The following is a 26,970-nucleotide window of genomic DNA, read 5'->3' as shown; positions in this document are numbered from 1 at the left end:
GCGTAAGTTTACAAATAAAAAAATATCTTATTTCTGATCACAGAATGATACAATATTTTTATTAATTTGATAGAGAGAAATATTGCATGCATATTCTGTTTAGATATTGATTAATTAATTATATAGCTTTTATATAATGCAAAGCTGAATATGAATCATATTTGAATTATACATTGTCTTGTATAATTGAGTATATTATTCCCAACAGGTCAAAAATAGTGAATGGAATCTCACTGATGTTGGTGAGGTGATGTGGGTTAATGTATTTCATCCAGTCTTGATCCTAAACTCAGTGCAAGGTTTGAGGTAGACATAAAGCAAAGGCAAAACATTCAATGAAAGGGAAGGGAAAAAACACATGAATCTAAAGAATCAACAGCTGAATTTGTTCAATCATAAGTCAGTGATTTGAGTTCCTGATGCCCATTCTCATATGGATTGAATGTGTTTTCCTCAATTCCCAATTTGACCAATTATTTACTATACAAGAAAAGTGGTTCCTATGTGGAAAACAAAGCTCTGGGAGGCAATCCTGACCTGTCATCCAAATTGTAACTGTTTCTGCCTGATATAGAAAGCAATGCCATGTATTTTAATTAGAATCAGAATTTATTGACATGACCAAGTCATGTGTTTGAGTTAAACAAGAAAATCTGCAGATGCTGCGGGCTAGTGCAGTACACAGAACTGCTGGAGAAACTCAACAGGTAATGCACCATCTATAGTACATAAAAGGCAGATGACATTTTGGGCCTGAGCCTTTCATTAAATTTGCTGAAAATCAAGCATCTACATAACTAGATCCAAAATTGATCAGTAAATGACAAAATAGCTACTGCTACATTTTTTTCCTCATATTTAACAACATGCAATCAATTCAACAGCTTTTTCAATCTTAAACTGATCTTGTGATGAACCTTAATGTTCTCATTTCGTTGGAATGCTCCTGCTTGAACATTGGACAGTACATTGAGACAATAGCAATGATCGCTCATTTACAAACAATTGTTTTTTTCACAATGACCATATTTTATTCATGCAATGTCAGAAGGTACTCCTATTTCAGGCAAGGGGAAGTAATTTGCTTTTTCGCCCCAAAATCCCTCAATACTTTATTCAAAGCAACAGACACAGTCGCCCAAATCTGCCTGATTCCCAACAACTTCAAACCCATGCTTCAATTGATTGCAGATCCCCTCAACCCTTCACAATCCCCCTGACTTCCATTTTTTTTCCTAAACCTCAATAAACATGACTTCTCACTTTGCCTAGCCAACCATTCTATTTCTGTGGCTCAGATTCCTGGACATATCCTTCAACTCTGACCCACATCATGACTCATTAATCATGTCCAAATTACTCCAAAAGGTTGATCCTCATATTCAACTTGCTGAGTTTTTTTTGTAATTAGTATTTCATGCAGGCAGGAAATTTAGTGCAGAAGGAGGATTTGGAACATTGATGTCAGAGTGAAACTGGGGAGAGAGGGGAGGGGTGGGCTGGAGGTTGTTGTGAGTTACGCTGGCTTTGGAACTGATTATGTTCAGCTCCTCTAAGGTAATTAAGTCAGTAACATGCTGACTGACAAAAAAAATGACATGCTTGTAACTCCTGCTGAGCCTTATAACAGAATACATTGAGGGCACCCAGTTTTGTGATACTCAATGATAAAGGTTAACATAAATGAGTTTTTCAGTCCAGTAGATTAGATAAGAAATCATAAGGTAAATTTAGTTAATAATTGTTTCACTTATTTTCTTTATTTGATTTTGAGTATAAGTGTGAATGGTATTTTATTGTTGGGACCTGTTTCCATCCTATATAACTAGGACTCTCAATGTCTTCTGTTAAACAGGCTCCTTGCTTTTGATCTTTCTTGGATGTGTTTATTTTCCTCTCATTATCCAAAGTGGTGGGAGCAATATTTATAGTACTTGTATTTTGTGATCTAAGAAATTACCTGTACTTTCCAAGATCATTCTTGCATTACATTGTTATTCTTACACATGTTCTAAATCAATCTAGCTCTTTTCTCAATTTTAAAATCCCCCATCCTATTTTCTCCTTTGTTCATATTTGTTATCTGTTCTGACAAAACCCTTTGTAGCTCCTGTGATTTTTTTTCTTCTCTCTTGATTCAGACAGGCTTTTTTATTGTTGCCAAGTTCGAAAGGCTCACTTACTGTAGCCCCTTACACACTTTCGTCCCACTAAATTGGCCCTTCTGTGTCCTGGAGACACAGCTTTATGTATAGCACAGTATGAGCCCTTCAGTCCCTGTTCTTGTTGTTGTGCCAACCTTTATAAACCTTTATAAAGGACTATGGGAAAATGCTAGCAATAAATAGCAAGAGTGGACAATTTTTAAACAGGTTGGGAAAGTTGTTAGAGCTTTAGTGCACAATTTGCAATAGTTTGTAGCACTAGAGCGCACAATTTATATTATGTGGGAAAGTTGATAGCACTGTCGCGTACAATTTATACAACATAGGAAAGTTGGTAGCACTATCGAGTAGAATTCATAAATACTGTGGGGGGAAAAGCTATGGCTGACCTGCCCTCCGAGAATTCCATGTAGCATAGTATGTACAGCTGCATACACGGAGCATTCATGGAGGGATTTCTCTGCCGCACGGCATTCTGGGAAGTCAGGTCTGCCCTTGATTTTTCCCACAGTCTTTGTAAACTGTGTGCTATAGTACCATGCTGTTTAAAAACAGTAAATTATTGCTATTTATTCCTATTTCCCCCTCTCTCTCCCGCTACGACTTTCCCATAGCAACATTTATACCTTCATTTTAATCTTTTCTTCCTTCACGTTCCTGCTCTCATGCAAAAATTTGGGTAATTTCAATCCCACAATGCAATTGCCCATTTCATACTTGCCTCACTGCAAAACCAGCATCTGCAGATGCCAGGGTTTATATTAGGGGTCAAGGTTGTCATTTGATACTGACATTGAGCTGATTTTGCTTTCACACTAGACACTTTAATGTCTGATTGGCCATTAATTCCTGGGATCACTTGCAAGTGTGAAAGGGGCTTGTGTTTCACCCCTGGAGTCTACATGGAGTTCAACAGCAGAGCAAGGACTTGCTTATAATCCACAACATTTATACTGAATTATATGGTCCTCAATTCTGTCCCTTCTCAGACCTGCCATTAGATGTGCAGCCTTATGTATTTGAAAGGACATTTTACACCTGCCAAGATTAAAGTTAAGAATATAAAGATGGGAAACATTGATTAGAAGTAAAAAAGTACAAGGAATTTGCCATTGGGTTACCAAGGGCAGCATAAGGCTGATCATTCATTCATCAATTTTAAATTCTCAAATTTATCCATGATCCCCCTTTGATGAGAATTAGTTGAAAAAGACGCTGAAAGTAAATTTTGAATGTTTTTTTTTAATGCTGCTTTGAAATGAAAATAGATCACGTGCTACATTTGCTAAGATAAACAAATAATATACTTTTTTTTTCTTTTGACCTCTAACATTTTAGATGTTTGAACCAAATATGTGATTCAAGGAAACGAGTGCCAACCCATGAATTTTGTTTCTAATTTCTCTCCGCCTTTAAGCAGCCTTTTGTGCAAATTTGGAAGTTAAAATCCAGAAATGAATGGCTCTATAATTGAATAGCTAACAATGTGCAGCTGTTCTACCAAAGGCCGGGAGCATACAAAAGTCACGGAGTTTAGAGTGAACTATTTTTAGATCAGCAAAAAAAACTTCACTGTCAGCTCATTGTTAAGTGAAAAATAATTACTATTGACAACAATAGGATTTTAGTGATGTTATTAACAGATTGCTTTTCTTCAAAAGTGCTCGCTGCAAAAACTGTAAATTATCATTTATGTTGTAAAAAAAATCCTATTAAGGTTGTTATTACACTTTGGAGCTTATTACAATTATCCAATCTTCCATTTTTTCTCATTTCCAAAACCCATTTTTTTTGTGTCAACTAAATAGTATGATTTGCGGAACATTAGAACTTCACTTCTGTTTTCTTCACATTGAATATTATATCCTCTAATAACCCCCAAATTATTATCCTTTACTTTGCTTCCAATTTTTTTTTCCCCTGAATCTGATGTTTCATTGTGAGGTGCAATTGTATAAAACCTACTATTCTCAGTGTAAAACTGAAACGGGGACTGGTAGCAAGATCTCAGGCTTGCTTGCTGAATTGAATTTATTCTATCTGCACCGCACCATGCCTTAGCGTGAACTATTTAAATTACTCTCAAGATTATTTAATCTTGGTTAAATTTCTTGTGACTAATCTCTAAATTCCAGGCCACAGAACAGAAAACCTGGTCTGCATATTTTTTTTAAATCAAGGCACAAAGAAAGAAATGTGAGTTAAACAAGAAAGTCTGAAGATACACAAAGGTTCTTGCAGTCTTTTATAGGAAGCAGTAATACATAACCAATGTTATAGACCTAAGGCTTTTGTCCAGGTAGGAGCAAAAAGCATCAAGTGCTTGAATGAAAAGCTGGAGGGAGGAAGAAAGAAGGGGCAGGGGAGAAGCACAGGACAATAATCAAGAGGTCACCGATGGATATGGGTGGGGGAGCAGAAGAGAAAAAAAAGCTGAGGTGATAAAGGAAGGGGATAGCTCTCTAAATGGAGAGGAAAGTGGTAGAGTGGGGTGCTGGAGAGAAGTAGACAGAGGGGGAGGGAAAGAGAGAAAGAGGGGAGGAACCTAACAGAAAACAGAAGTAAATGTTAATGCCATTTGGTTGGAATGCATGCGGACGGAATATTATATGTTGTACCTCCAATTTGTGGGTGGCCCTGGATTGGCAGTGCATGAGGCCACAGACAAACATGTGTGTGTGGGAATAGAGTGCATAATTGAAATGTTTGGCCATGGAAAGGTCCTCTCCTTTGCAGTGGAAATTACAAAAGTGCTCAATAAAATGATATCCCAGCCTGTGTCCAGTCTCTTTGAGGTACCCAATGCAGTGGATGACTTCCGAAGATTCACAAGTGAAATATTGTGGGTGGTACAGTTGGCGTAGTGGTTAGCGCAACACCTTTACAACATCAGTGATTGGGACTGGGTTTTGAATCCCACGCTCTCTATAAGGAGTTTCTATGTTCTCCCTGTGTCTACGTGGGTTTTCCTCGGGGCTCCACTTTCTTCCCACTATTCAAAACATACCGGGGGGTGTTGGTTAATTAGGTGTAAATTGGGCAACTGACTTATGGGCTGAAATGACCTGTTACCATGCTGTATGTCTAAATTAAAACAAAAAATCTGTAAGGTGAGTTTGGGGCTCCGAATGGTGTAGAGGAAATAAGAAAGGAAATTGTGTTGAGAGAATGTTGACTTAATGGATCTAAGAGGTCATACTTGCTTTCCTTTCATTGACCATGGATTATTTTTTTTAAACAATTTTGACAGCACAACGTGGTGGAAGGTCATTCTGACCCATTCTACCCAATTAACCCACTAACCTCATTTGTTTTGGAGAGTGAGAAGACATGGAGCATCTGGAGTGAAACCATGTTGGTCACAGGGAGAACGTACAACCTCTTTGCAGACAGTGCCAGTTTTAAACCTAGGTTGTTGCTGCTATCATACGGTGAAGCACAGAAGTCTGCAGACACTGTGCTTGTCATAAAAACACACAGTAAATATGCTGGAGGAATTCAGCCAGTCACACAGCGTCCATAGGAGGTAAAGAAATATTAATGACATTTTGGGCCTGAAACTTCGGGCCTACCTCCTACGGACACTGCAAGACCAGCTGAGTTCCCCCAACATTTACTGTCTGTTTTGGTTGCTATAATAGTATTGCGCTAACTGTCATGCTAATCATGGTTTCTTGAGTTATTGCAATGCATTATCAGTGAAGAACAGTTAAAAATGCCTTTTGGTGCAAAAGAATACAGGTTAACAGACCGGGAACTAAGAGGGGGTAGAGATACGGGGAAAGTTAGGGAGGGTGGGAACTGCAATATGCAGGAGGATATGACCGTAATCATTCTTTGGATTATCTTTTGCTCTGCCTGAACTCCTCTATGGCTGAAATTCAGCCTTTTGTTTCCACAGTTTCAGTCATTGTGGGCCTTGAATGCAGGCACTACTTTGATTCTGAAACTCTGCTTCTCCTGTATCTGAGTACAAGCCCACAGAGCCCCAATTTCTACCCAACTTTGCCAGTACCTATCAGTGTCACCTCTTCTGAACTCAAACCAAGACACTATCAATATTATCAAGCTCAGTAGAGATCTTAACCTTCATGCAGAAGCTTGCTCTGGGCTGCTGCAGATGTGATCAGTGATAGCTTCCAATTCGCATTTCACTGAGGCATAAACATCAGGTAAGTCTCCATAGTAAAAGATCCTGACAGATGCATCACCTAATAAAATTACCTGCCAACTTGCAGAAGGAGATAAACCATCAGGAAGGTCCGAGCATCTGTTTATACCAAAAAGAACCTCTGATTCTTCCCACCACCCCCATTTTGAGAACAAGAGATTACTATGTTAATTCCATATTCGCTCCTCTACTGCACTTCAACTGTGTGGCAGAGAGGGTGTAGAGGACCAAGTTCCTTGGAGTTCACTTAACCAGTGACCTACCATATGTACATAACATCTCCTCTCTTGTTAGGAAGGTGCAATGGCAACTGCGCTACCTGAGAAGACTGAAGCGGGCAAGACTACCAGCCACCATTATCTATCAAAAGCATCCTGCATTCTGGCTAGATTCATCATAGTGTGGTGGGGTTCCTGCAGAAAAAATGGATTGGAGATTAATCCACAGGCTATAGGAGTTGTGGAGAGGAGTCACCCTCCCAACCCCCCCATCCCCACCCATCGATGTGATCTACCAGGATCATTGAGGACCCCTTCCACCCTGCACACAGAATCTTTCAGCATCTCCCATCGGGAAAGAGATACAGGATTATCAGAGCCAGCACCACCAGGCTGAGAAACAGCAGTGAGGATGCTGAACGACCAAAGGAACTGCTCACACTAACCGTTCAAGACTCTCATATTCATGAAACAATATTTATTTATTTGTATATAGGAATACTTGTCTTGCTTATGTGTGCTATGTCTGGTGGTGGGTCTGCATGCTTTGCACTGAGGACCGGAGAACGTTGTTTCGTTGGGTTGTACTTGTGAAATCCGATAACAATAACTGGACTTAAGGCAGTTCATAATTTTTCTGGTTTCTCAGGGAAAGTATTACAGCTGAATTTATTTGCTTAATGTTTAATGTTCAGCAGACTCCTTGTTTTTGGTTCCTTATTGAATGTGGCAGCCTAAATGCAATTTTGTGTAATATTCCATCTGTTTTATTATATGACAATAAAAGAATCTTGAACCTTGAATATATTTACTTTCATCTTATCAATATCATGAGTGGGGCAGTATTGATAGTACTTGTAATTTGTGTCCCAAGCAATTACTTTGCAAGGTCATTCTTACATCATATTGTTATTCTGACATAGAATATTCAAAATTAATCAAGCTCCTTCCTCAATTTAAAAATGTCCCATCCTATTTCCTCTCTATGATCGCCCCTATCTCTTCCTCTCTCTTCCTCTGAAAATGCCCGTACATTTCAGGAGGGGGAGGGGGGAACTGAAATTCCTAGAGGAAATCCACTCAAGCATGATGAGAAAGTACAAACTTCTTGCAGGCAGTGCCAGGTTTGTACCCTGGTTGCTGCCATTGTAAAAGCATTGCACTTATCATTATGCTAACTGCATCGGTTAACTCACTGCGGTTATTCTGCTGAAGGTACTTTTACAAAGCCGTTGGTTATTAAGTTCCAAGATTTGGACCCAGAAGTACTTTCCCAAGTCAGGACAGTGTTGAACTTGGAGGAGAAACTGCAGGTCTCTTATTTCTCTGAGACGGCAGCCCTTGTACTTGTTAGGTATTGTGGTCTGTGGTTGGGGAGGCATTACTGAGATAGCCTGGCAAGTTATTGCAATGAATTTTATAGATGGTGGATACTAAACCATAGTGCCCTGGTAATGAGGGAATATCTGATAGTGCTTCGGGTGCCAATTAATCTGTCTGCTTTGTCCTGGATGATGTTGAGCCTCTTGAGTATTAACGGAGAAGGAATACTGGGGGCAAACAAAGAATTTTAATCGGATTCCTGATTTATCTCTTGTTTACGATGGAAAAGTTCTGTGTATTCAAGACTTGAATTCTATTTCATCTCACCATCACTTTGCAGAGCTTTGCTCATGTTCATCTTCTTGTTCAGTGATAGCAAAAACATCAACTTTATATCCTAAAATAGGTCCTTTTATTACACTGAGCTTTCTGCAATTTCTGCAATCCACTTTGGGAATGCAACAATTTGCTATCCTTTTCAGAACAGTTGACAAGACTCTCTTTCTCCTAGTCAGATGAATGTGAATTGAGCCGAAATATCAAGTTTGAGGCAATCGTATAGGAACAGTGGGAATGCTGAAATCTTGTGGATGAACTACAGTACAACTCTCTGTAATAGAATGGATTGTATATACTAATTGGCTCGGGCTGGCCCGTCCCCTGATAACACTCTTACGTGGACTCCTCCCCTGGAACCCAAGCCATAAAGGTCAGGCCACCTTTCCCTTCCCTGCACTTCCCTAGTTTGGATCCAGGCCAGCTCAAGTCTTCTGTGCAATAAAGCCTATCGTTCCCCTCAGACTTTGTCATTGTAATTATTGGGGCAACTGGTAGTGCCCAACAATTTATTGCACAGAAATCTTAAAGTCTCTGGTAATGGAGAAGTTGCTATGCCCTGATCGGCTAGGGGTGGATCCCCAAGTCCCGGGTGCATTGGAACTCTTCGAGCAGTAGGTCAACTGCTTCAGCAACTTCCTGGAGGCTGCTGCTGGAGTGGTCGATACAGACGAGAAGAGGCTAAAAGTCCTACAGGCAAGAGTCGGCCAGAGGGCTTTCCAGGTTATCAGCAGCTGCATGACCTAAACAGAGGCAATGGCTGAGCTACAGGCGCTATACAAGACCAAGATCAATGAGGTCTACTCTCGCTACCTCCTGGCATCCAGAAAGCAGCAGCTTGGTCAGACAGTTGAAGAGTTTGTTCGAGCCCTGATCACACTGGGAAAAAGACTGTTTGGGAAACCCCATGGTCCCGGTGCCGGTGGCCCAGTGCATGGAGGACCTGGTCCAGGACGCTTGCATGTCGGGGTTGAGGTCGGACTATATCCAACAATGTCTCCTTGAGGAGGATCAACTAGCGCTGAAACAGGCGATCCAACTGACCAGAACCTTAGACTTGGCCCAGTGCCATGCGGAGGCACATGCCGCCATGAGATCCGCCATCCTGGGAGTCGGCATCGTGGATGGCCAATGTGACTGTGGCTGCAGTAGCACCGGGATCATCGAGGTGCAAATTCTGCGGGCAGGCAAGACATCTGCAATGTCTCTGCCCCCCGAATGGAGCTTTGTGAAAAGAAGCCACTACCAACATGTTTGCAGGTTCAGAGCCGCATCTCAGACCAACGTGGTATGTATGGCTGAGGACCTTCCAGTACTGTCCGCGTGTGCAGTAAGGCGAGCGTCATTTTACCCGCTCCTGCCGTCATCCTCTGCGCAGTGGCAACCCTCACCAGCAACATTACTTCAGCCCCTGACTATGTCACTTCTGCTTTCATCACCGGCATTGACAGTGTTGTCAACATCTTGGGCATCAGGCCTCTCCACCAATGACGAATATGATGCACCCATTCTGGCATCAATCACCTTGGACCAAGCCAGTCCTCACCCGATCATGAACTCTATGATGCAGATCGTGGTGAATGGGCACAAATCAAAGTGCCTTTTTGATAGTGGTAGCTCTGAAAGTTTTATCCATCCCAAGGTGGCCCGTAGACTCTCGATCCACATTTGGTCCTTGTCAATAGCAGAGAAAGATCTGCATTCTTGTATCTGGGAGTATTGTGTGTCGTGTCTGACGGTGGGGGAGGGGGGGGGGAGGGGGAGGAGTGTTATAATGACTTCTTGTTGTTGGTCATGCCCCAGCTCTGTGCACCGATCCTCCTGGGCCCTGACTTCCAGAGTCAGTTCAAGAGGCTCCAACCTCCGCTCACTGTCTACAACCCACAGCTTACGGATTTCCCCCAATCGAGCACCCAGCCTCCAGCATCGTCCTGCAGCCTCACCACCCTGCGGGTGGCCCCTCCGTCACTATTTGCAAACCTCACCCAGACTGTAAACCGATCGCCAGCAAGAGTAGGTGCTATAGCACTGAGGATATGGCGTTCATCTGGGCTGAGGTGACACTTGGTGGAGGGGATCATAGCCCCTAGCTCCAGCCCTTGGAGGGCGCAGGTCCTCATGGTCAGAGGGGCGAGAAAGCCACAGATGGTGATTGATTATAGCCAAACCAACAACCGCTTCACCCAGTTGGATGCATACTCCCTACCCTGGATAGCCGACTTGGTCAATAAGGTGACAAAATGCAGAGTCTTCTCGACTGTTGACCTCAAGTCAGCCTATCATCAACTCCCCCTTCACCTGAGCGACCGGCTCTACACGGGTTTTGAAGCCGATGGCAGACTTTTCACTTCCTGCGGGTGCCTTTCAGTGTAACTAACGGTGTCTCTGCTTTTCAGAGGGTCATGGATTGGATGGTGGAGGAGTACAAGCTGACGGCGACATTCCTATATCTTGACAATGTCACCATCTGCGGCCACGACCAACAGGACCACGACGCCAACCTCGCAAAGTTCTTACCTACGGCCAAGTCTCTCAACTTGATGTACAATAAGGATAAGTGTGTGTTCAAAACAGACCATCTGGCCCTTCTCGGTTGTGTCATAGCGCATGGTGTCATTGCCCCGGACCCCGATCGCATGTGACCCCTTATGGAGATCCCAGTCCCAAACACCCTAAAGGCGATGAAAAGGTGCCTGGGGCTGTTTTCCTATTATGCACAATGATACCGATAAAGCCCACCCCCAATTCAGTCCACAACTTTCCCGTTATCGATGGAAGCCCAAGCTGCATTCTACCAGATCCGAGGAGACTTCGCAAAGGCCATAATGCATGGACAAGTCCATCCCATTTCAGGTGGAGAGCAATGCCTCCAATTTTGCACTGGCCACCACTCTTAACCAGGCAGGCAGGCCAGTAGCTTTTTTCTCCCACACTCTGCATGGTCCTGAGGTATGTCACTCCTCAGTCGAGAAGAAGGCCCAAGCAATTGTTGAGGGGGTGCGCCACTGGTGTCATTACCTGGTTGGTAAACATTTTACCTTGCTGACAGACCAGTGGGCCGTGGCCTTCATGTTTAATACTAAGCAGTGGGGTAAAATCAAGAATTACAAGATTCTGAGTGGAGGATCAAGCTCTCTTCCTATTATTATGACATCTTATACCGACCAGGTAAACTCGGTTTATTTTATTTTATTTTTTTAAATTCTTTTTTAAAATTTTTTTAAAATTAAAAAAAAAATGCTTCATGAATTTGCATGTCATCCTTGCACAGGGGCCATTCTAATCTCTGAATCGTTCCAATTTTAGTATATGTGCTGCTGAAGCGAGTACGACCAGGTAAACTCAATGATCCCTCAGATGTCCTAACCTGGGGGATGTGTGCCAGTGCACATCTCATCCATCTCCAGACCCTCCACGACATCCTGTGCCACCCCAGAATCACATTGAACCTTCCGTACTCCATTGAGGACATCCAGTCCGTGACCAGACGCTGCCAGGTCTGCGCTGAATGTAAGCTGCAATTCTATTGGCCTGAGAAGGCACATCTCATCAAGGTCATATGCCTTTTGAACGAGTCACTGTCAATTTTAAGGCCCCCCTACCCACTACAAATAGGAATGCCTATTTCCTGACGGTGGAGGACGAGTTTTCCAGGTTCCCCTTTGCTATTCTTTACCCGGATATGACCTTGGTGATGGTAATTAAAGTGCTGCGCAATATCTTCACACCATTCGGGTACCCCGAGTACATCCATAGTGATCGGAGGACTTCGTTCATGAGTGAGGAAGTGCGACAGTACTTCCTGGTCTGAGGCATAGCCACCGGAGGACCACCAGCTATAACCGCAGGGGTAATGGCCAGGTGGAAAGGGAGATCGCCACTGTCTGGATGGTGATGTGCTCCTAGCCCTTAGGTTCAAAAACAGGTCGGTGCCCCGTTGGCAGGACGTTTTACCCGAAGTGCTTCATGCCATCCGATTGCTCCTGTGCACTGCGACTAACACCACCCCGCATGAATGTTTGGTTTCCCGAGGAGATTGGTGAATGGTGCCTCCATTCCTCCTTGGTTGGCAACCCAGTGCTGGTCCTGCTATGGAGACATGCAAGGGGCTATAAGACTGATCCACTGTTGGAAGCAGTACACCTCATACACGCCAACCCGCAATATGCATTTGTGAGGTAGCCCGATGGCAAAGAGGACACTGTGCCTATCTGAGACCTGGCGAGGGCTGGGAATCCCGAAACCACCCTGCCTGCCATGGAGCAGACCACCCCACACGGGAGTGCAATACTGGAGGCCAGCCACCTGGCTCCCCTCTCCAGGAGTCAGTCCTGCAGGAGGCATCAAATCCCCCTTCCTCCCGGGCATCCTCAAACATCAACCTGACCCAAACGGTTCCCTCCCCTGCCCTTTCAGGACCGCTTTTCCTCCCAAACACAGAGCTTGGACATGTCTTCCCTCCGGCAGTCCTGCATAAGGAGGAAGTCACCAGTGTTGTTAAATCTCTAGCAATTTTTTTTCTCTCTCTCTTACATCCCTCTCCCCTCTCGTTGTGTAAAAGAGGTGGGGTGGGGGGTGGTTCTGTTTAAAAAGAGGAGTGAATGTAATGGTATGGATATTGTATGCTAATTGGCTGAGACTGGCCCGCCCCCCTGATGACACTCTTACCTGGACTCCTCCCCTGGGACCCAGGCCATAAAAGTCAGGCCACCTTTCCCTCCCCTGCACTTCCCTAGTTTGGATCCGGGGCAGCTCAAATCTTCTGTGCAATAAAGCCTATCGTTACCCTCAAGTCTTGTCATTGCAATTATTGGGGCAACTGATAGTGCCCAACATTCCGATTATCCAAAATGGTTGGGACCAGGCCTATATTGGAGAAACATTTTTTTCAGCTATCTGGTCTGTTTTTTAAAAAAAAAACAGACCAGTAACCACAGCAAATCACTTGTATCAATGTTTAAACAAACAACTAGGTAAGGCTTTTTACATATTAAAATAATGTTTAATTCTGACAAAAAAAATGCTGGCTGCCATCGAACACCAGCAGCTCCCCACGGAGGCCCCGCTCCTGCCGGAAACCCGAAGTACCTGCTCCTGCCAGGAGTCCGATTTCCTCGCTCCTGCTGGAAGGCCACTCCCCTTGTCGCCAGGACGAGAGATGCTTCCAACTGCTTGTGGCTGGGAGACAGCGACATGCAGTTTGAGAGGGAGAGAGGGAGAAAAAAATCAATAGGGGAAAGTAAAGAAGAAATGGAAAGAGCGAGGGGATGGAGTTACCTGAAACGTGGACAATCATCGTTCTAATTTCATGTCTAGTGAAATTTTTTTTTTCAACCTGTGAGGTCATTTCGACTCCAAAAAAATATTTTGGATAAATGAGGATTTTGGAGAAACCGATTTTGGATCATTGGAGTTTTATTGTACTTAAGACAGGATATTACAATAAGATATCATCAGTTTATCAGATAGATGTAAAAAATCCTGCATTACTACTATTTTGAAGGACAGCTATGAATTCTTCATTATCAATATTTATTTTTTTCAGCCAACACAAAAGCAGATTTTTTGTTATTTTTGCATTAATATCCATGGAGCTTGCTGAGGTCAAATTAACAGCCACATTGTTTATTTCACAACCATGAATACACTTAAAAACATAATTAATTAGCTATAAATTGCTCCAGGGTGTCCTGAGAGCTGTGATTTAAATGTTAGTTTCACTTTGTTTTCAATTTAATGGCAACAAGTGCAATTGGATTTATCCAACCTGCTTTCCAACCATGAATATTTTAATGCTTCAGCAATTTCACCATTTTACTCATCCTTTTTATCTAACCTTCATCTGTGTTTAAAAATAGTCAATCTACATTTATTCATTTAGGCAAATATTCTGCCAATCTATTTGCCAGAGCTTTAGCAATGATCTTATAGTCCATATTTAATGATATGGGCCTATAAGATAATGGTTTCAATGGGTCCTGTCATGATAATCAATATGTATGAGATGTACCGGAAGTCACGTGGTATTAGAGAGAGATAAGAACACAAGCAGGAGAACAAAGGAAACGGGAAAATAAAAAGACACTGAGAAGTTTACCTGATAAAACTTGTGTTTAACGTTTTATTAACTTCACATTTCGGGCCACAAATGTGACATTGGCGACGAGGATGAAAGAAGCTTGAAGAAAATTAAAGACTAAACAAGATTACAGAGGATTAAAGACGACTTCAAAGTGATAAGAATTTTCTCTGTGACTCAGTACTTTTGGGGCTGGAATATTTCCTCATGGCTGGTGCAAACTGTGACTTTCTAACACATAGTGGAATTGCTCATTTTGACCCAACGGGTGATGCAAGTACTGTAAGTGTGAAGAGGAAGGCATGGCTGGAAGAATTTGAATCCTACGCCGACAGTCGTGGCCTATTTCTAGATACCGGTACAGTTGAACAAAAAGCGCAGAGAAGGGCGTTACTTCTTTTCACTGCTGGACCTGCAGTTCGGGAAACATTTAAGACACTTTTGAATACTGGAAGAAAGGATGAGTACCGGAAAGCGGTAGATGCATTAAATGCACACTATGTAGTGACACCGAATGCTACATTTCAACGCCATTTGTTTCGGAGAACGAGACAAGAAGATGGCCAGACAATTGCTCAGTATGTGACGAGACTACGCCAGTTAGCTGTTGGATGCAATTACATGCCAGCTGATTTGGACATCCAATTATTGGATCAAGTCGAACAGCACTGCAGATCAGATAAACTCAAAAGACGTCCACTGGAAAGAGAGAGTGAGTTGGAACTCACCGATGCTTTAACCATTGCTGCTGCATTAGAGGTTGTTGAAGGGCAATTTCATACAATGACCCTGAAAGACAACTCAAGCCAGAAAATTAAGAGGCTCTCACATCACCATAATCAGCCAAGATATACGTCGACACAGGACGTGGAGTGTTATCGATGTGGAAACCGAGGTCACTTTGGAAAAGACCCATATTGCCCGGCCAAAGGCAAAGTTTGCAGAAAGTGTAGAGGTAAGGACAACTTTGCAAAGAAGTGCAAAAGCAAGTCCAATGCAGACCAGAAGAGGAAGAGTACAACTTCCAAAGGCAAAGCCTGGGGGAAAGGAAAGTATCCTGGAAAGAAAGATACCATTCGCCAGATAGACGGTGACGATGATGATACCCAGGAGGAACAGAGTTGTTACCAATTTACATTGAATGAAGGACATCATGAGAAGGTCCCAGTGATCATTGGTGGAGTGACAGTTCAGGTCATTGTAGACTCAGGCAGTGACAGTAATGTGATTGATCGACATTTATGGGAGAAGTTGAAAAGGAAAAAGATCATCTGTACCTCAAAGAAGTGTTCCAAGAAACTGTATCCATACACAGCAACCAAGCCATTGCAGACCATTGGATGTTTTACTGCAACTGTTGAAGCTGGAGATAAGTACACCGAAGCAGAGTTTATGGTCATAGAAGAGAGGGGAGAACCATTGCTGAGTAGAAGCACAGCGCAAGACCTGGCAATACTTCATATTGGAGCTTGTGTCAATTCAATTCAGTCATATGAGGATATGAAGCAAGAATTCCCCGCAGTCTTCCAAGGAGTAGGAAAGCTGAAAGGTCGACAATTGAAGCTAGCGGTAGATGAAATGGTCAAACCCAAGGCACAACCAATGCGCCGAACTCCGTTTGGACTTCGTGGGAAAGTCGAAGCCAAAATTAAAGAATTGATCGAACAAGACATTATTGAACCGGTGGAACATTCGACACAATGGGTTAGCCCAGTAGTGATTGTGCCCAAACCAAAGGGTGACATAAGACTATGTGTTGACATGAGAATGGCCAATGAAGCTATAATTAGAGAACGACACCCTATACCAACAGTGGAGGAAATACTTCAAGAACTAACTACCAGCAAGGTATTCTCAAAAATTGATCTGAAATGGGGCTATCATCAATTAGGTCTGGATCCAGATTCCCGAGATGTAACAACATTTGTGACTCACTGTGGATTGTATCGTTACAAGAGACTATCATTTGGAATTAATGCAGCTTCGGAGATCTACCAGTATGAAATCCATTGAGTGATTCAAGGCATTCCTGGAGTTGCCAACATTTCTGACGACATCATAGTCCATGCACCAATGAAGGAAGAGCATGATAAACGGTTGAGGCGTGTACTATCTAGACTACAGGAGGCAGGCCTTACCGTGAATGGAAACAAGTGCCAGTTCGGTGTGTCAGAAATGGACTTCATGGGACACAGACTTACATGGAAAGGACTAAACCCTGCAGAGGCCAAGGTGAAAGCTATTGCAGAGCCACGTGCACCTCAGAATGCAACAGGGGTGAGGAGTTTCCTGGGATTGGTCAATTTTTGTGCAAAGTTCATTCCTAATTTCGCTACAGTGGCAGAACCACTAAGCAAACTAACCACGAAAGGTGTACCATTTCATTTTGGATCTGAGCAGAAGAAAGCATTCACAGCGCTGAAGCAAAGCCTGACAGATGCAAAAACTCTTGGATATTACGATCTGGCGGCATCAACCAAAGTCATAGTGGATGCCAGCCCAGTTGGTTTAGGAGCCGTGTTGGTCCAGATGCATGATGGAGGACCACGAATCATTGCCTATGCCAGCAGATCGTTATCAGATGTGGAAAGAAGATACTCTCAGACAGAGAAAGAAGCACTCGGACTTGTATGGGCCTGTGAGAGGTTCCATGCATATTTATACGGCATTGAATTTGAACTCATCACAGATCATAAGCCATTAGAGGTGATCTATGCACCTAGATCCAAACCATGTGCCAGAATAGAGAGATGGGTTCTCAGACTACAACCCTACAAATATAAAGTAATCCACATTGCAGGGAAAACAAACATTGCTGATCCGCTGTCCAGATTGGTGAAGGATGGATGTCCACAATCCAAGTCAGAATTGGGAGCAGAAACAGAGAGCTTTGTACGCTTCGTAGCTATTCAGTCGACACTGAAAGCTGTGACTACGAAGGAAGTCGAGAGAGAATCCGAACGTGATCCAGAGCTCATGGAAGTAAGAGAATGCATACAGAGTGGACAATGGGACAAGTGTACTCACAAGGCTTACATTCCCATTAGAGACGAACTTTGTTGCATCGGACAGTGTGTATTAAGAGGTTGCAGATTGGTGATACCGCAAAGATTGAGACCGAAGATCGTATCCTTAGCGCATGAAGGACACCTAGGTATTGTTGGTACCAAGCAAAACCTCAGGACCAAGGTATGGTGGCCAGGTTGTGATAAAGACGCAGAGAAATTTGTTAAAGCTTGTCACGGATGTCAAATCACAAGTAGGAGTAATCCGCCAGAACCGATCCGGAGTACGCAACTCCCGACAGGACCATGGATCGACGTAGCTTTGATTTTCTTGGACCTTTACCGACGGGTGAATCAATTATGGTAGTGATAGATTACTACAGCAGATACTATGAGTACGTGGTGTTGAAGTCCACAACCACTGAAAAATCAATACAAGCGTTAGCAGAGATATTTGCAAGATATGGATTACCTGTTACATTATACTCTGACAATGGTCCACAATTCATTTCAGAGACATTTGCGGAATGCATGAGGACCACAGGTATCCACCATCATAAAGTAACTCCGAAATGGCCGCAAGCCAACGGAGAAGTAGAGAGACAAAATCAGTCCATTGAAAAACGATTGAGGATTGCACACGCAGAAGGACAAAATTGGCGAGAAGCATTGCTATCTTATGTGGCTGTCTATCGAGCAACGCCTCATGCAACCACTGGAAAAAGTCCTGCAGAAGCATTTTTTGGGAGAAAAATCCACACAAAAATGCCAGAAATAAAGGAAATCCGAGACGATCAGGAGATGAGGGACCACGATGCTGAAAAGAAAGGTGCAGCAAAGCTGTACACAGATTCGAAACGTGGAGCCAAGTACTCAGACATCATGCCAGGAGATAATGTTCTGGTGGTAAGCTAGACACACCTTATTACCATCAACCCTATACTGTCGTATCCAGAAGTGGCAGTATGGTGACAGTCAAGTCTCCGACTGGAGTCCTGTATAATGAAATGTATCAGGTGTAAAAAGGTACCAGTCCAGAGATACATTGAGCGAAGAGGTTGAAAGGCCAATACGAGTTGCTGAAACTGAGAGACCTGATGATGTTCCAGAGGCAGTTACCAGCACTCCTGATGAAGTGACTAGAGCACCAGAAACACCCGAAGCCGTGGCGAGCAGTATTTCCGACGCTGAGAGTGAACAACCGAGAAGCGACGACAATATCGCAGGCAGGCCGAAACGAAACCGGAAAGTGCCCAAACGATACGAAGACTTTGTGCCATAGTTTTAATAAGTCCTTTGGGACAGTATTTTAATCTTATATCATAAAGTGCATGTATGAGTGCTGTAGGAAGTAAATTTTATGTAGTTGAGTTATAGTATTACCATTAGTTACGATGTTTGTATGTTTCCGAGGGATATTGGTAAGTGAAGGTAAAGTTTATTTCTGATTAAAGGAGGGATGTCATGATAATGAATATGTATGAGATGTACCGGAAGTCACGTGGTATGAGAGAGAGATAAGAACACAAGCAGGAGAACAAAGGAAACGGGAGAATAAAGACCCTGAGAAGTTTACCTGATAAAACTTGTGTTTAATGTTTTATTAACTTCACATTTCGTGCCACAAATGTGACAGGTCCCAATCCTTTTTTGGGAATCACTGTAATAATTACTGGTGAGAAAGGTTTTGGGAAAGTACAGGTTGCCACTGCTTGATCTAATACCTCTATAATTAGAGGTATCAATAAATCTTTAAATTCTTTATAAAATTTGGGTGGCAACCTGTCTTCTTCCGGGGATTTATTAACTTGCAAGGATAATAATGTTTCCCTTATTTCAACTTGATTACAGGGAGTGTTTAAACCACTCCACCCCACCCCACCCTCCCTGGTTTCATACAGAAGAGGCAGTCTGCGCACAATGTTAACAGGCTGCTCAGTATTATCCATCTGGCACAAACAAGAGATGAATTGAATGTTGCTCTGGCACTATATGCAGAGAAAGCTTTTGAAAGACTGGAATGGGACTTCTTAATTAAAACTTTGGGAAAATTTGGACTAGGAGAGGTATTTATTAATTGGGTTAAAGTTGTATATTATGAGCCTCAAGTAAAAGTAATCACTAATGGCTAAATCTCATCAGTGTTCCCATTGTCCAGATCCAGTAGACAAGGTTGTCAATTATCTCCAGCCCTTTTCATCCTGACTATCAAACAATTAGAAGAATTTATCTGCAAAAATCCAGGCATAAAAGGTTTCAGGATTAACCAGAAAGAACTTAAAATGAATGTATTTGCTTATGATGTACTGATATATTTGACAGACCCTACGAGTTCATTACGAAAATTCAGCCTAAATTGGAATTTTTTGGTACTTTCTCGGGCTATAAATGAATCAGGATAAAAGTGAAGTTATGCCACTTATGGGTAGAAATTATGATCATGTCAATTTAAGTGGCCGCTTAATGGGATAAAATATTTAGTTATTAAGATAGATAATAACTTACACACTTTATATAAGTTGATTGTTAGGATTGTTAGGATGGATGCATTATCTTCCTTTGCTTTGCAAAATTGAGAGAGAGTGATTTAAATAAACTTTTAATTACTTCAATTACTTTGATTGAAAGGGTCAATTGTATAACAATGAATATGTTCCATAAATTTCCAAAACATACCTGTTTTAGTACTACAACAATTCTTTCAGAATTTAAAGAAATATATAAGGAGGTTTCTGCTGAAAGGTTAAGTTTCCCAAAGTCTCTATCAATAAATTAACCTGGAATTATGAACTGGGAGAATTAAAGCTCCCAAATTAAAAAAAAATATATATATATATTATCAGGCAACCCAAATGAAGTTCATCATCTTCCTCTTTGATGGAGGGAACATATCTTCTTGGGTAAAATTGGAACTGCATAAGATTTGTGAGAAGATAACAGAAAATGTTAAATATAAATGGAATTGTAAATTATTATGTGGTTAAGGAAGTCCCCTTATAAAACATATTATTACAATTTGGGATAAAATCAATGGTCAAATTGGTGTGGGGCTGGGGTGGCGGCAGTGGTGGTGGGGTGGGGCGGAGGCCTCTCACCCAAAACACCCTTGTAGCTCAAAATAAATAAATTTCATTAACAATTGATAATCAAATTCTAGAAACTTGGTCTCAAAGTGGGATCAAACATATAAAAGATTGTTTTGAGCGGGACAATTGATGACATTTGAACAAATCAGGAATAAATTTGGAGTTTTAAATACATCCTTTTTCTGCTGTCTTCAGTTAAGATCTTATTTAAGGGATAAATTAGGTCCAGCACTGGCCTTACCACAATTTACTGAAATAGAGACTCTGGTTCAAAAAGGGAACAAAAAGACATTTATTTCAAAAATATATTTCTTTCTTCAGGTGGAAGCTCCTGAACAAAGGAGATCTGGGAATCAGATTTAGGCGTAGAAATTGATCCATTTTGTGGGTCTGATCTATGTTGGGACAGTATGAGCAATACAATTAATGTAAGGTCTAGGCTGGTGCATTAATGCGCAAAAAAATAAATAAATTGAATTCTGAATTATTCAATTTCTGTTTTGATGTGGTCAAGATAATTTTGCATTTTTGCATTTGACCTGGTCATGCCCTAAGGCAAGATCCTTCTGGGAAGATTTGAGAAATCTCCTGGAACAAATTACAGGTTCATTATCTTTTATCTGGTCATCTAAAATCCGGAAAGCTCCAAAATCCAGAAAGTGGGGAGAGAGACGGAAGTGCGAGCTGGGTGGGGGGGGGGGTGGGGAGGGGAGAGACTAGCAGCACGAGTAGGGAGAAGACCAGCAGCACAAGTCAAGCAGGCGGGGGGAGACACCAGCAGAGCGAGTCGGGCGGACAAGGAGGGAAGACCAGCAGCGCAAGTTGGGTGGGCGAGGGTGGGAAGACCGGCAGCGCGAGTTGGGCGGGCAAGGGGGGGAGACTGGCAACGGGAGTTGGGCGGGTGGAGGTGAAGATGGAAGCGTGACTGGAACAGGACCCAAGGGAGTTCATTGGCCCAATTAGGTTTGGTAAGCCATGCCTTAAGGTGTTTGCAGAGCATTTCCACCAACCTGTTGGCCAGTGGATGATATGCCATGCTGTGGTGGAGTTGGGTTCCCAGGGCATGGGCTAAGGCGGTCCACAGACTGGAAGTGAATTGGGCCCCCTGTTCGATGTAAGGTGTTCGGGGACCCCAAAACGTGCTACCCAAGTGTTGATTAAAGACCGTGTGTATGCTTCTGTGGAAGTCTCTGATAGTGGCACCACCTCTGACCATCTGGTCATCCAGACGATCATTGTGAGAAGATAACGTGCACATCTGGATATGGCTAGAGACCCACAGTATCAATGTGCACTTGGCAGAAGCAGTGACACGCTGGCTCGAATGTCTGCAGTGGAGCTTTGATATAAGTCTGGAATTTGGATGACTGGGACTGAGTATGTCCTGGCCCACAGGGTGACCTCGTTGTGGAAGCCCTGGCAGACATACTTGTTCGCCAATATTTTGACTGTATTCTTGATGGCAGGGTGACCCAAGTTGTAGACCAAGTTGAAAGCCTGTCTCTTCCATGCAGCCAGAATGACAGGGCAAGGTTTACCCATCGACATGTCACAGATCAGCGTACAATTGCTGGGAGCGATATGGATGTCCTCCAGTTGTAAACTGGTGAATGCTGACCAGTACACCAAAATGTCTGGGTCTGCTTGCTGTGCATTAGCCAGGGCCACATAGTTAATGCCAGGGGTAGAGTCGTGCACTGCCAAAATAGCCAGACGGTATACGGCATCAGCCACCACATTGGATTTGCTGGCTATGTGTTCAATGTCCATTGTAAATTCAGAAATTTAGGACAGGTGCCACTGTTGCCTGGCTGACCACGGATCTGACACCTTACTCAAGGTGAAGGTAAGGGGTTTGTGGTCCATGTAAATTTTGAACTTTCTGCTCTCCGAGAACTAACAAAAGTGCCGAATTGTCAGGTATAAGGCTAACAATTCTCTACCAAAGGGACTGTACTTGAGTTCTGGTGGCCTGAGGTGTTTACTGAAAAAGGCCAGCGGTCGCCACTGTCCATTCACCAATTGCTCAAGTACACCCCCGACTGCTGTGCTGGAGGCGTGTTCTGGGTACCTGTCCGGGGGTACACAAAGAGGGTGGCATTGGCTAAGGCATTTTTAGTGGCCTGGAAGGCCTTGGTCGCCTCTTGGGTCCATGGTATGTTTTTACTGGGTCCTGCCATGAGGGGAAAGAGTGGGCTCATGATGCTGGCTGCTGCAGGTATGAAGCGATGATAAAAGTTGACCATACCTGCAAACAATTATATTCCCTTCACATGGCATGGGGAAAGAGTGAATAGCATCCACCTTGATGGGTAACGATCTGGCTTCATGTTGGTCGATATGATGGCCCAGGAAGTCAATAGTCTATCAGTCAAACTGGCACTTGGCCGGGTTGATGGTTAGGCCGAAATCGCTCAGCCTGGAGAATAATTGTTTTAACTGGATGGCGTGCTCGGTGCAGGTGTGGAAGATGATTAAAATGCAGATCCCAGCCTCTGCATGCATCAGCCTCTGGAAAGTCTGAGGCATGTTTTTTAACCCAAAGGGCAGGTGGAGAAATTTAAATAATCCAAAGGGGGTTATGTTGGCAGTTTTTGGGATGTCTTCAGGGATCTGGTGATACCCCTGATGAGGTCCACCTTTGAGAATATCTATGCCCCTTGGAGGTTAGTGGTGAAGTCTTGGATATGGGGCACAGGATATCTGTCTGATATGGTGGCCTTGATGAGGTGGCGGTAGTCTCCACATAGCTTCCAACCACCCACTCTCTTGAGGACCATGTGGAGAGGGGAGGCCCAAGAACTATTGAAGTGCCACACAATGCTGAGTTCCTTCATCTCTTTGAACTCATCCCTGGCAGGTTAAGTTTCTCTTGGAGAAGACACCATGCCCTGGCATGGAGGGGAAAGCCCCTTGTAACAATTTGATGCCTCACCCAATGTTTGGGTTCTGTCAAATGAATGTGAGGCATGGTGATGGAGAGGATTTCTGCTAGGATCCAAGCAAATTCGTTGTCGGCCTTATTCACTGAGTGCAGGTGGGGGCTGATGAGTTCATTGCCCTTGAGTGAGAGTGACTGAAATATCCAGGGTCCCTTTATATCCACCAGGAGTGAGTTGACCCACAGGAAATCTGCACCCAGTCATGGTTGTTGCACCACCACCACCGTAAACTTCCAAGTGAATTGTCTGCCTCAAAGTTTAGGGGAATGGTGCAGGTGCCGAACATTCGGATGTTGGGGCCATTTTCCACTCAGAACTCGCAGTCCACTTTGTCATAGCAGGGCCTACAGGCTGGTTGAGGGGAATGACACTGTATGGTGCCCCAGTGTCCACCAAGAAACGTCAGCCCAACAGGGAGTCTTGGATGTATAGCAGGCTATGCAGTTGGCCGGTTGTCACAGCCATTAATGATTGCCTGCCTGGGTGTTTCCCTGGAACAAGCAGGAGGAGCAGCATCGATGGACCTTGGAACCCACCTTTGGTAATAGAAGAGGGGTGGCCGGTGGGGGACTATGGAGCTGGGAGGGGACAGTGGAAGAGAAATGTCAACCTCCACGGATTCACTTCAGCATGAAAAACAAGGTCACAGATTTGCGTCACATTTCAGCAATCGAATGCTGACCTCTCCATCAGCATCTGCGCTTGATCGTTTGAAAATTAGGTTTTAAAATAGTGCAGTTCAGCACAGGTTCAGGCACCTCATCCCCCACATCAGCACCAAACACAATAGACTGTTGAAACCTGTAGTCCAACGCCGGCCGCCGCAGCCACGTAGCACCTGCCAGGGACTGTCAGGCAGTGGGGAGGGTAGGTGACGGCAGCAGGGAGGGTAGGTTTTGGCAGCAGGGAGGGTGTGTCGACAGCGGGGAGGGTAGGTGTCAGCAGTGGGGAGAGTAGCTGTCAGCAGCGAGGAGGGTGGCTGTCAGCGGGTCGCCAGCTGACTGTCAAAAGCCTGCCCACTGCTAGGCACCTGAAAGCTGCTAGCAGCTTTGCCCAGAGCTGCTTTTAGGTGCAACGGTGGATTCTAGGAGCAAGATATTACACCTACAGGAGAAGGATGAGGTAGGTAAATCTCCTGGCAGGGTTCTCCACTTTCAGGTGGCCATCGGACAGCCGCATAGGAGTACAATAGGCTGCTTTACAGTCGTGTATTGTGGCCACCTGAAAGTGGCTACGGAGAGTAGCCCTTGCTAAGTTGGATAGAGGTGGAGATGGAAGAGGTGACTGGCTGTGGGATCGCTTTGCAACTGGTGGAAATGACAAAGTGAAGTGTAGAGAAGCAAAGGCTGGAATGATGAAAGGTGAGGACTAGGGGAATATATTTCTGTTCAGTCTGATGGATGAAATAAGTTGGGAAACCAAAAATATATAGAGAGTAAATGTGGGTGAAGGTTCTATTAACTACGCCATAGAATGGAACCCATGCTTGTGGATAAAGAAAGATATTTCAGGTGTCCTGAAATTGAAAGCCTCATCTTGAAACCAGATACAATAGAAATTGAGAAAAAGGGCTGGCATATTTAGAAGAGACAGAGCAAGAAGGGGTTTAGTCAAAGTCTTTGTGGGGGTCAATGAGTTTACAGCAAATGTCAGTGGATAGTTTGCCATTGGAATGGGAAAAGAGATATCCAAAAATGGGAGAGAATTGTCAGCAGCTCCAAGTGAATTTGAGGGTAGGGTCAAAGTTATTACTGAAGGTGATAAAATTGATGCGCTCTGCACAGGTGCAGGGAGAAGCTTCAGTGCAGCCATCGCTAAAATGGAGTAAAAGCTGATGAGTGGAGCCAGAGAAGATATGAAACAAGGACTGATCCATGGAGTCAATGAAAATATGGGCATAGCTAGGACCCATGTGACTGTCCATGGCTGTACCTTTGATCAGTGAGGAGTGGGAGGAGTCAAAAAAGATGATGATCAGGGGAAGAATTGTTACCGATAATTGGATGAGAATATTGGTGGAGGGGAACTGGTTGGATTTACATTGAAGAAAGAAGCAGGGAGCTTAAAGTACTTAAAGAAGTGCTCATCTTGGAAATGTTGTCACCCATCAAAGCTAGGTGAGAATAAAGAGTGGAATGCAATCCCCTTGAATCTGTTGCCCGAAATCTGCACTTTCCCTCCTGATCCCCATAAACTTTAATTGCATTCACCTCAAGGTCTGATCATTGTTAGCCTTGAAGGTGGGGAATAAAATTCTTGAGATCAGCCTTTGTGCTGGAGGCAGCATCAACAAAGCTGTCAAATGACTGGATAAAGATTTGAGGAGCATTCTGAACTCAGCACAAATACCTTCTCTTTGAATCCATTTGCCATCTCTAGGCCATGCAGATGCTGCCAATATTTATAGCTTTGTCATTCAGGTGTGAATTTTATGACAGTGATCATAATCCAAATGCCCTGCAGCATTTGCCAACTAGTGCATCAGACTTCTAGGAAATCTGAAATAAAATTTGTTAACTTTATAGATTGCCCAAGAGCTGATATTGTGATCAATTTTCCAAGGGAATTTTCCTCTGTCGTGCTCACAAATATGGCACCTTGTAATAAGTCTTTTTTGGTCAGGCTGAATAACATAACATAACATAACAATTTACAGCACGGAAACAGGCCATTAGGCCCTTCTAGTCCACACCGAACCAAACACCCCTCTCTAGTCCCACCTCCCTGCACAATGCCCATAACCCTCCATCTTCTTCTCATCCATATACCTGTCCAACCTTTTCTTAAATAATACAATTGACTCCGCCGCCACTATTTCTCCCGGAAGTTCATTCCACACGTCTACCACTCTCTGAGTAAAGAAGTCCCCCCTCATGTTACCTCTAAACCTCTGCCCCTTAATTCTTAACTCATGTCCTCTTGTTTTAATCTTTCCTCCTCTTAATGAAAATAGTCTATCCACATCCACTCTGTCTATCCCTTTCATAATCTTAAATACTTCTATCAAATCCCCTCTCAACCTTCTACACTCCAAAGAATAAAGACCTAATCTGTCCAATCTGTCCCTATTCTCTAGATGCTTAAACCCAGGTAACATTCTGGTAAACCTTCTCTGCACTCTCTCCACTCTGTTTATATCCTTCCTATAGTTAGGCGATAATGAGGGATAAGTATTGTCCAAGTGTGCAAGGAAAGTATTGAAGATGTATTATATCACATCTCCCTCAGGCCCAAAGCGCTTTGCTGTCTGTGATTTTTCCATAGCCTGCTGAGTTTTTCCAGCACTTTTGAGTATTGCATAACACGGCAGATTTCATGTTTTCCTCCTCTCGAATGGGAAGTCTTGTCTGAAAGGTGACATTTCCTACAGAGCAACATTCATGCTACAATGCTTACCACTGTTATCCTGCCTCTTTATGCTTACTCTCTCAAGAGAATTCAATCCTCAACCCCTCTGACTCCATCAGTGTGCTACCCACTGAGCAACAGCTGGTAACATATGACCTGTGATAAACAAATCAGCAGTTTGCCTGATTTACATCTTGTATACAGCCTTCCCTTCTTGGAAAATCTGTCACTCATAAAAACAAGATGAGAAGTAGATACAGAAAGAGGCTTTGCCACACTCTTAAAGCTGTTGCCAAA

At 43.4% G+C, this 26,970-nt stretch overlaps 1 non-coding gene across 1 annotated transcript; it reads right to left on the bottom strand.

Annotated features, from left to right (window-relative positions):
* Positions 1 to 11,439: 11,439 nt before the first annotated feature.
* LOC138752139 (U6 spliceosomal RNA) lies at positions 11,440 to 11,543 on the bottom strand. The gene has a single exon (XR_011350406.1). It is a non-coding gene; the product is annotated as a U6 spliceosomal RNA (small nuclear RNA).
* Between the last annotated feature and the right edge of the window lie 15,427 nt (positions 11,544 to 26,970).

Source organism: Narcine bancroftii, chromosome 1, assembly GCF_036971445.1.
Source record: "Narcine bancroftii isolate sNarBan1 chromosome 1, sNarBan1.hap1, whole genome shotgun sequence".
NCBI classification, from domain to species: domain Eukaryota; kingdom Metazoa; phylum Chordata; class Chondrichthyes; order Torpediniformes; family Narcinidae; genus Narcine; species Narcine bancroftii.
This window is presented reverse-complemented; position numbering and strand designations above follow the sequence as displayed.